Raw genomic sequence first — 9,525 nt, forward strand, 5'->3', positions numbered from 1 at the left:
ACAAATAATAAATTATTATTATTATTATTATTAAGTTCTTAACCAGAGGTACCACTGTATTGGAAAAGCCTCCGCAATACTCTGCTCTGCATTTTGGCTGCCTTTATGGAGCTGCCGTATCCTCCATACCTTTACTGTATTGACATACAATGGAACCTTGGTTCTTGAACTTAATCCATTCTGGAAGTCCGTTTGACTTCCAAAACGTTCAAAAACCAAGGCGTGGCTTCCGATTGGTGCAGGCGCCCCGGATACAATAGCCAACAGCCGCATCGGATGTTCAGCTTATGAAAAACGTTCGCAAACCGGAACACTTACTTCTGACAGACAGATAGATAGCTATATCAGTTAGTAACTGTGCCATATAGACGCTTTGGTGCAGGGAAAGAAAGATAATTTCCTGTGTGTCGAGGTACTGCTCATCCAAAAGACAAGTGGTCCTCTTGGGGAATTCAACCACCATCAGCTTTCAGGTTATCCGAATGCTGAGTGGCTGCGTAAGTGAATGCACTACTAACCCTACACTTGACCTAGTTTCACACAGATCACACCATGGTGTGGTGTGTGTGTGTGTGTGTTTTGTAGGGGTGGGGGTTGCCTCAAGGTAAAGCAAAAAAGCAGTTGCTTGAATCCTTCCTACAAGCGACAAGTATGCTTCCCCGCTGAAGATCTCAGCAGCGTCTATCAGGCAGGTGTGACTTGCATTTCGCTCTGTCCCTTCTCCTTCCCATCCGAAACAGACCTCAGATCTTGCACAGCAACCACATCCTGTCTCTTCAGCTGCTCGTCTTTTCCTGCCAACTAATTACTATTCAGATAAAGTCACACACAGAGCCAGCACAGGACACAGTCAGCTAGAGGGAACAGATTCCATTGACCTCAACCCTCTTCTCTTTCTTCCAATAAGATCTTCTCTATCTGTATCCACCCACTTTGTCTAAGGGGTGGGAGACGGGGGGGGGGAGGGAAAGGGAGAGAAATAAAAACCCCGTAGGTCCTCAGACTTCCCCAGTGGGGAGGCTGCAAGCAGGAAACGGTCTCCCGGGATCAGAGCTCAAGCAGATCATTTTCCATCACACTGACATGTCTAACAATGTAGTGAGTCACAAGCCATCCAGCAAGTGCAGAATGAGTCACCTGAAGTAAACTGGGGAGGGGTGGCTGCGAATGATTTTTGCCTCCCAGAATCAGTGTTGTTTGAGCTGGAAGCATGTTTCCTCTTTCTGCAAAGGAGAGCAGCTGTACGATTCTCAGCTTCTAACCACAAAGGGCCCATTGACCTGTTTCAAAGAAAGAAAGAGGGGGGGGGGAAGCATGAGAGATAGTGGGGGAGGGGGAAGGATGCTTATTATTTTTAGCAGCAAACGTCTAAAAACCAGCAAAAAGGAGTGGGGAGCCAGCAGCACCTCCAACCCTGAAGAAACATGACAGCCATTTTGCCACCATAGCCAACCAGAATTTGTGTCTGTGCGGCGGGGCACTGAGTTCAAGCTCCACACCTGCCACTGTGTGTGCGAAACGCAATGCGGGCCTCAGTGTACGCGCACAAATTGCACGGTCCTTCCCCTTGACAAAAGTGTGCCTGAGGGCGAACGTGCTTCTCTGTTGGGTCATGCGTTACAGCACTGGGCAACCTTCTGCAGCCTGAGATCTTTTATGAGCAGCCTTCTGGGGCCCACATGCCAGCGGAAGATGGGGCCAGAGGCAGAAGTGGGCAGAACAATGAATGTTGCCTTTGTACTGTAGGCTGCTTTCAGCACAGCTCTTCCTTATTCTCCATCCAGTCAAGGAAGAACCATAATCAGAATTCAAGGACAGATTTCAGCCAGGCAAAAGCAGCAGCAACAACAACAACAACAACCCCCCACAGAGTTTAAAAGGCCATAGATTGTTTCATTAGCCAAAGGCCTGGGAGAAGAGGAATGTTTTTGCCTAGCACCAAAAGATATGTAACAAAAGCACCCTAGTGAGAGCATTCCACAATTGGGGAGCCACCGCAGAAAAGGCCCGTTTTTGTGTTGCCACCCGCTGGCCCCGTGGAGGAAGCACCCAATGATGATCACCTCAGATGGTGATCACAGGGTTTGGGGTCGTTTGTATGCAAAGAGGCAGTCTTTGAGATATTGTGGTCCTGAATTGTTGAAGGTTTTATGGATCAAAACCAACACTTTGAACTGAGCCCAGAAACAAAGTGACAGCCAGTGCAGTCACACTACAACTGGCATGAAATGCTCACACCATCTTGCCCCATATGCAACCTGACTGCCAAATTCTGCACCAGCTGAAGTTTCCAAACCATCTTCAGAAGCAGCCCCACGCTTAATGCATTGTAGTCATCTAACCTACAGGTTACCAGAGCATAGATGACAGAAGTTAGGCTATCCCTGTCCCAACAGGGTCACAACTGGGCCACCAGACAAAGCTGATGGAAGGCACTCCGTGCCACTGAGGCCACCTGAGTCTGAAGTGTTAGAAATGGATTCCGAAGTACCCCCAAGCTACATACCTGCTCCTTCAGAGGGAACGTAACCCCATCAAGAGCAGGCAGCCTCCCATCTTTCCGGTCTAGGGAACCACCCAGTAACAGTCTTATCTGGATTGACCTTCAGCTCATTGGCTCTTATCCAGTCCATTACCAAAGCAAAACAACAGTCCAGCATTTCCACTGCCTCACCTGCAGATGTAAAGGAGAAGTAGAGCTGTTTGTCATCACCATGTTGCTGACAATGTGCTCCAAAACTCCAGATAACCCCTTTCAGTGGTTTCATGCAAATGTTAAACAGCATGTGGCATAAAATCGAATCCTGTGGAACCCCCCATTGAAGGCTCCACAGGGCCGAACAGCTCTCCTCAAGCATCACTCTCTGGAAACAACCATCCAAGCCAAGCACAGATGGAGAAGTGTGCAGTCAGACAAGCAACAGGACATGCTCTATTGCTCTTAGAAGGCTGCAAGCACAAAACAGATTTTTAGCTGATGGGAGAGTGATAACAGCAGCCTGTCCTGTGGTTTTCCTACCACAGTGAGTGCACAGAAAGGGTTAAAGAGACAGGAAGGGCTGCCTAGGAAGCTTGGAAGGCCTCCAGAATGAAACCCTGTTTATTCAAAGCAGGAGGAGAATTAGTCAGGCTCCAGGGCAATAAAATAAAAATGTGGAAGCAGGAAAGGGCCAATTCATTAAATTGCCATCCCTTGAGTGATGCCCCTTAAATGCTTTCCTAGGGGACTGACAAACCCGAGGAGATCCAAGGAGGAGATCCAGTCCCAGTCCACCAGGGGAGCCTGGCCAGCAGAGTTACAGCCCTTTCCGGAATCTGAGGTCAGGAGGGCTCCCACTTGATGAGATAAGGCGACCAGATTGCAAGTGTGGAGCTGATTGCCTGTGCTTGTGCCTCCCCGCCAGCCCCATACAGAGAGCTGGAGCTGTTGCGCTGGTGTGTGTGTTTGTGTGGAATTCAGGAGGGGAACCGGATGCTTCCCCATCTGTGACAAATGGCAGGCACTCTGCCCCTCCTGTTGAAACAGGAAACCTCCGTCTCCTATCCCAAACACTCCGCTCCTCTCAAGCACACACATTGTTTTAGGATGCATTTTGTCCAATTATGCTACCTCCCTCTGTGCAATAAGTGCACTCAGGGCGGGTTCAAGATTGCAGAGGAAGGGCAAGGAAAGGAAAGCCAGAGGACGGCTCCTGTGTCTAACAAGCGGGGCCCAACGGAACAGATTTCGCTTTCCTTTTTTTTTCTTTTTTTTTTTTTTTTTTGCAAGCAAAGGGGTGGTTTAATAGCAGGGCGAGATTTGCAAGACTTATTGCTGCCAGCTGCAGCTGAGTCAAGGACAGATGAAGAGGCCGTGGAATAACAGCCTTTGGGGGGTCCCTGGTGAGAGGCAAAAGACATACAGGATGGTGTGCGGAGATAGATCAGCTTAAACCTTGGACACGTTTCCTTCGAGCCGCAGAGGAATGCCATCAGCCCATCTCGTGTGACTGTGTTAGAGGAGCAAGAAAGTGGGGGGGGGGTATAAGGGACAGCTGACACTTTAAAAGGTTGTGGAGGGTAGCAAGAGGAAGGGGGAAAGAGCGCTGGGGGGAAGGGCGGCTCTCTGCACCACACAGGCACCTTCTGCAGCAGCAGATGGAGAGGGAAGTTGCTGCCGATTCCTGCCGAGTCAGGAAAGGAAAGGGATGACATAATAATGAGGTGATCACAGGCGTAGGGAAGCAGGGGAGAGAACAAAGTCAAAATGCCAGGGAGACAGCGACCCAGAACTCTGCACCGGGGGTGGGCAGATGTCGACAGAAGATATGGTGGCCAGATGAAGGTTTCAAGGCAGAAGCCCTGGCAACAAATAATGGGGTGGGAAAGTGGATCTTTTTCAGGGGAAACAGATGGGAGAGTGGCAAGGCCACGTCACGTTTCATTGGAGGCTGCGGAAGAGGAAGCAGGCTTGATATATGGCAGCTCCTACTGGTGGCAGAGTCGATCTTCAGACCCAGATTACCAGACAGAATATGAGCTGCTGTGGTTTTAATAGTTGCAGCAAATAAGGGCTGTTTTGGAAGATCCTCCCTCTGGAACAAGTGTTGGAGACAGTGTCAGCACACTGTCCTGTTTGGGATCTGCCAGTTCTATTGGCAGTGTTTTCTTCCAAGCGCTTGGAGGGGAAGCCTGGGCTTGGGTTTGTTGGCCTCAGCTCCACCAGCTCCTACCCCCACTCCATGCAGTCTGATGAGGGGAGACTGCTCCCCACCTGCCTTGGTATTTAGAATCCTGATCATGCAAGGAGTCTCAATCATGGGCAGCAGGGGGCGGAGCTTATGCAGGAAAAGCAAGCTCTCCTCTTTAAACCAGGCATAGGCAAACTTGGCCCTCCAGATGTTTTGGGACTACAATTCCCATCATCCCTGACCACTGGTCCTGTTAGCTAGGGGTGATGGGAGTTGTAGTCCCAAAACATCTGGAGGGCCGAGTTTGCCTATGCCTGGTTTAAACCTTTCGCCCAATTCATACAAGGTGAGAGGAGCATAGCTGACAGAAGAGGTGTGCCTAGTAGGTGTGGGCCCATTCTCCATACACGGACTGTTACCTATCACTTACATGATGCCTGGTCGTGGAGATTATTTCAGATCGTATTATGCATATTCCATTGATAAACAGCTAACAGGAAAACACATGCATAATCTCTGCTGGAAGGATGCCTTCTTCATAGTATGAAAGCATGGGCACGACCAAGCACACAGGTAAGTATTTTTAACTGTGTTCTGGATTTTGCTTTGTGTGCACGTTTGCACACGTAACATCTTGCACAAGCAGGCTTTTGGACATAAAATATAAACAAAACAGCTGTCAAAAACACAGCCCACTTTCACACAGACAGCCCACTTCCCAGTTTGGGCAGCTTGCAGACATAATGATCTTAAATATTTTATGGGTTATTGAGTGCTTTTTGGTCAAATTGGCTTGAAATAAGCAAGACATGGATAATGCAGTTAACGTTCGATTCCTTTGCCATCCATCTCATCCCTAGAATCCAGACCAGGTTTTTAACATCTCTCTTGCTGTGACTTTGGGCACCACACTGTGAGAATCAGTGTGGAAACAAGACAGCTAGGAAAAACTACCTCTTTGGTCTGTGTCCAGTGGCCTAACTGAGAAGCTTTCTTTGTACTCCATTCAGCAGAGCTGCATCTCAGCTCCATTATGGCTATTCACACTGCACATACACACACACACACACACACACACACACACACACAAAAAAAAATCTCAGCGCAACATTAAAGTTGCACTTTGAAAAATTCAGAGCCAAGAAATACAGACCGCCAGTGTCCTTTGGCAGTGTTAGCTCAACAGATATTCCTAATATCATGGCACATTTTACAACATAACTTACATATTGCATATTAATCTCAACAGCTCAGACTGAAACTGCAGCACATGTGCAGCTTTAACTGGGTTAGTGAGGCTGTTGGACAGGAACATATGAATTTCCTGACCTTCCATGATATTAACTGTTTATCAACAGTTATTAGGCATTTAACAGCCCGGTTCTATGCCACATATACATGGAAGCCAAGTCCTACGTCCTACTCTGTTCAGTGGGTCTTACCATCAGGCAAGCCTCTGTGAGTTCCATTCCTCCCTTTCTCTTTAAAAAAGAAAAACATTTTAAAGCTCGATATTAGTATTTAAATAGTTGCAAAGGGGAGGAATAAAGTTCACACTCCACTGAAGTGCATTCCCACAGCTGCAACTGCTCCTATCACTTGGATGAAGGCACTTTCCTGGAGGCGATGGTGCTTAAACATGACAGCAGTGTGTGTTGCCTTACATTAGAAGAGATGGGGAAATGTTTTCCTTTGTGTGTGTTTTTTAAAGACAGAAGACAAAGGGGGGGGGGAGGAAGATAGGATAGGGAGAGAAGAAAGTGGGAGGGCGGCAACTCTAATGATGGGGGGGACTAACAAATGTCCCCATGCTTTCTGTGTTTTCAGTCACCTGCTGCCTGTTTCAGCCCATTGGGTAGCACAATCAATGTGAATTTTACCTTTGGAAAAGGGGCTAATTCCTTCTCACTCACAGATTCCTCTCTGATCTGCATCCAGGCAAGCAAGAAGCAGTGCCAGAATTCAAAAACACATTCCAGTCCTGCAAAGACACTCAAGGAGGGTGTAAAGCAGGGCTGCTGAGGGGTGTGGCTCAGGTGAATATGTAGCCTGGGGAGAGTCAACAACATCTGCAGGGCCTCATTTGGACTCCTGAGGTTCACCATCCCTGCTCAATACGATGCCATCGGGAGGCAAAAATATGTCCTTTCTGCAGCCTCACCAACACTTGAAGGAACAGCAATGCCATGGTCTTCTGCTGATGCCTCTGTCTCTCTTGGTATTGACTCATTCACAAATGCATTAGGTGCAGGGCATGAATTTATTTCAATTTATACCTTGCCCTTCCTCGCATAGGAGCTATGGGCGACAAACATGGAAGTGATAAAACAAATCAATTAAAAATAAAACAAAAACATATTTTGAAACACTTGGAAACATTTAAAACAGTCACATACCTGCACAGCTAATTATGGGGAGGAGTTTAGGAACAGAATGTTGCATCCTTCAAATGCCTGGGAAAACAGAAATGTTTCTACAGTCTTCCTGAAAGTTAATAAGGAGGGAGACACATACACACACACACACACACACCTCACAGGGGGTGGGGGTGGGGAGGGGGAGCGGCATTCCACAAATGGGGAACGGCCACCATAAAGACCTTATCACATGTCAGTCCCCACTGGACAGCACATAGCAGCAGTCGGCACTGACTGTGTCATAAGGACAGATGCCTTTGGTCCCAGAGAAGGTAAAGGTGTTTGGAGGCTTTTGCCCTACTTTTGCCAACCACAGGGAAAGAAAGCGGGCCTCCTGAAGAGAGATTAGTGCATGTGTGTGAGAGAGAGAGAAAGAACATGCCGATAACAAGCATGCACCCAGTTATGGGAATGGGGTGGGGGAAGCACCATATAGGCATTTTGAAACTAGAAATGAAGAAGCAACTCCTAATTTTCATTTGCTGCATTCTCCACCCCCCACCTCACTCCAAATTCACCACTTTGTCTACGCAAGGCCTATATAACTGGAAACTTCTGAGGCAGGCCTCTTTGTAATCTAATTAGCATAGTCTGTTAAACCTTCTGTTTTCATTGTTCCCAGGACCTGCAGATTCATCCAGCGCGGACATGCAGTATCTAGCATTTTAAAACTTGCTTGCTTTTACTTCTGTTTTTTCAGGTTCCCCAAAAGGACATCAAAATCTGATCTATGTAGTATGTTTAGCTAATTTGCCCAATTATTATTGCTTTTGCTAGCCCATCAAGCAATTAGAATCAGCACAGTTACACCCAGAACCGAGGGAACCAGTCCTTTGGGATGGTCCTCTATTTGGAAAGGAAAAAGAACCGGGATCATATCATTTTGTTTCTACATTCATATCCCGCTTTTCCTCAAAGGAGAAAAAGGTGGCATACATGGTTCTTCCCTTCCCAGTTGCGTTCTCACAACAACCCTGGGAGGTAGGCTAGATTGAGAGACTGTGATTCACTGGCCCAAGGTCACCTTGTGAGCTTCATAGGTGAGTGGGAATTTGAACCGTGATCTCCCAGATCCCAGTCCAACATGATCAAGAAGTATTTATACCACTAGCCCCCAATTAGGGAAATTAAGGTTGAGGGCAGCACCCAGTAGATACTGATACTTTGCAGAGTTGCACAAAAGGGGACATCCCTCCAGGTACTGCCTCTCTCACTATGACAGACAAGCTTCATCTGGTGGCTGTCAGCCTTCCACGAAACTTTTAAAGAAACAGAAGCCCTCTCAGGGTCTGGTTCTGTCAGCCCTAAATGAAATAGTGCACTGGGTAGGTTACTGGAGCTGATCTAATACGGTCATTGATGTTTATGCTTTCTAAAGGGCTAGAACTTCCTTTTTCAAAAATTTGCAATTCAGTGTGAACAGCTGTCACTGACATTTCAATCTTGCATTAATCAAAAACAGATGGAAAGCACAGCCCAAGGAGGCCGAAATCCAGCCCCTCATTTTAAAGCCTTCCATTTAAGGGAGGTGGGGAAGCCAAGAGGGAGGCAGTTGAAAAGCAGCCGCAAGATACTTTCCCCCTTGCCCTGCAGTTGCAGAGCTGCCTTTGCCTCTCTCGGCTCCCTCGTCCTCTGCTCTCTTGTCACACCTGCCCTTCCCACCTCTGGAAAGCTGACAGCCGAGACAAAGGATGCGCTGCACAGATGAAGCCATTCGGAGGAGCCCGGCTCTCGCAGCAACACGGGATAGTAATTTCACACGCAGTCTCTCATGTCCTGGCCAAACAGGCCTGCTTTAAAGAGAAGGGCCTTTTAAAATAAAACAACAACAACCATTTCTTGAATATGCCGATGTTTAATATATTCAGATTGGCACCTTTAAAAAGAAAACAACAACTCAGAGAACGGAATTATTTTATAGGGTGCATTTTAAACCAGAAAAAAAGCAAGCAAGCGAAGGATTACAAGCCTGAAAGACCCTGAAGAGGCAGGAGTGGCTATGCCAACAGGGCCCATCTGTTGGGGGGAAGTGGTAGGGAAAGCCCCAGAGGCACAGCCAATGGCCCAGCCTCTCCCCCCCCCCCAAAAAAAGGCAAAGAAGGTGTTAAAAGGTTTAACAGCAGAGGCCACACAGCAAAGCAGAAGTTAGACCCAGCTGCACCCCTCCCCACCCCCCTCCCCGTCTTCCCTAACCCCTCTCTGCACAGGCCTGCATTACTCAAGTGCCTCTTTCACCCACTGTGTCCCTTGCCCCACTTGTGTGATGTAAAACAATTCTTTTGTTTCCTCTTTAAGACATTAGCCTCAGGGGCCATTATAGGAAAAGAAAGGTATCCGGGGCTCTTTTATCTGAAAGAATCCATTTAAGAGTTTCTGGCTGCCCAGAGATCAGCCTACACCCCCACCCCCACTCCCCAGCCCTCCTGTTCCTCAGTTAT

This window comes from Podarcis muralis, chromosome 8, assembly GCF_964188315.1.
Source record: "Podarcis muralis chromosome 8, rPodMur119.hap1.1, whole genome shotgun sequence".
Classification (NCBI taxonomy): Eukaryota; Metazoa; Chordata; class Lepidosauria; order Squamata; family Lacertidae; genus Podarcis; species Podarcis muralis.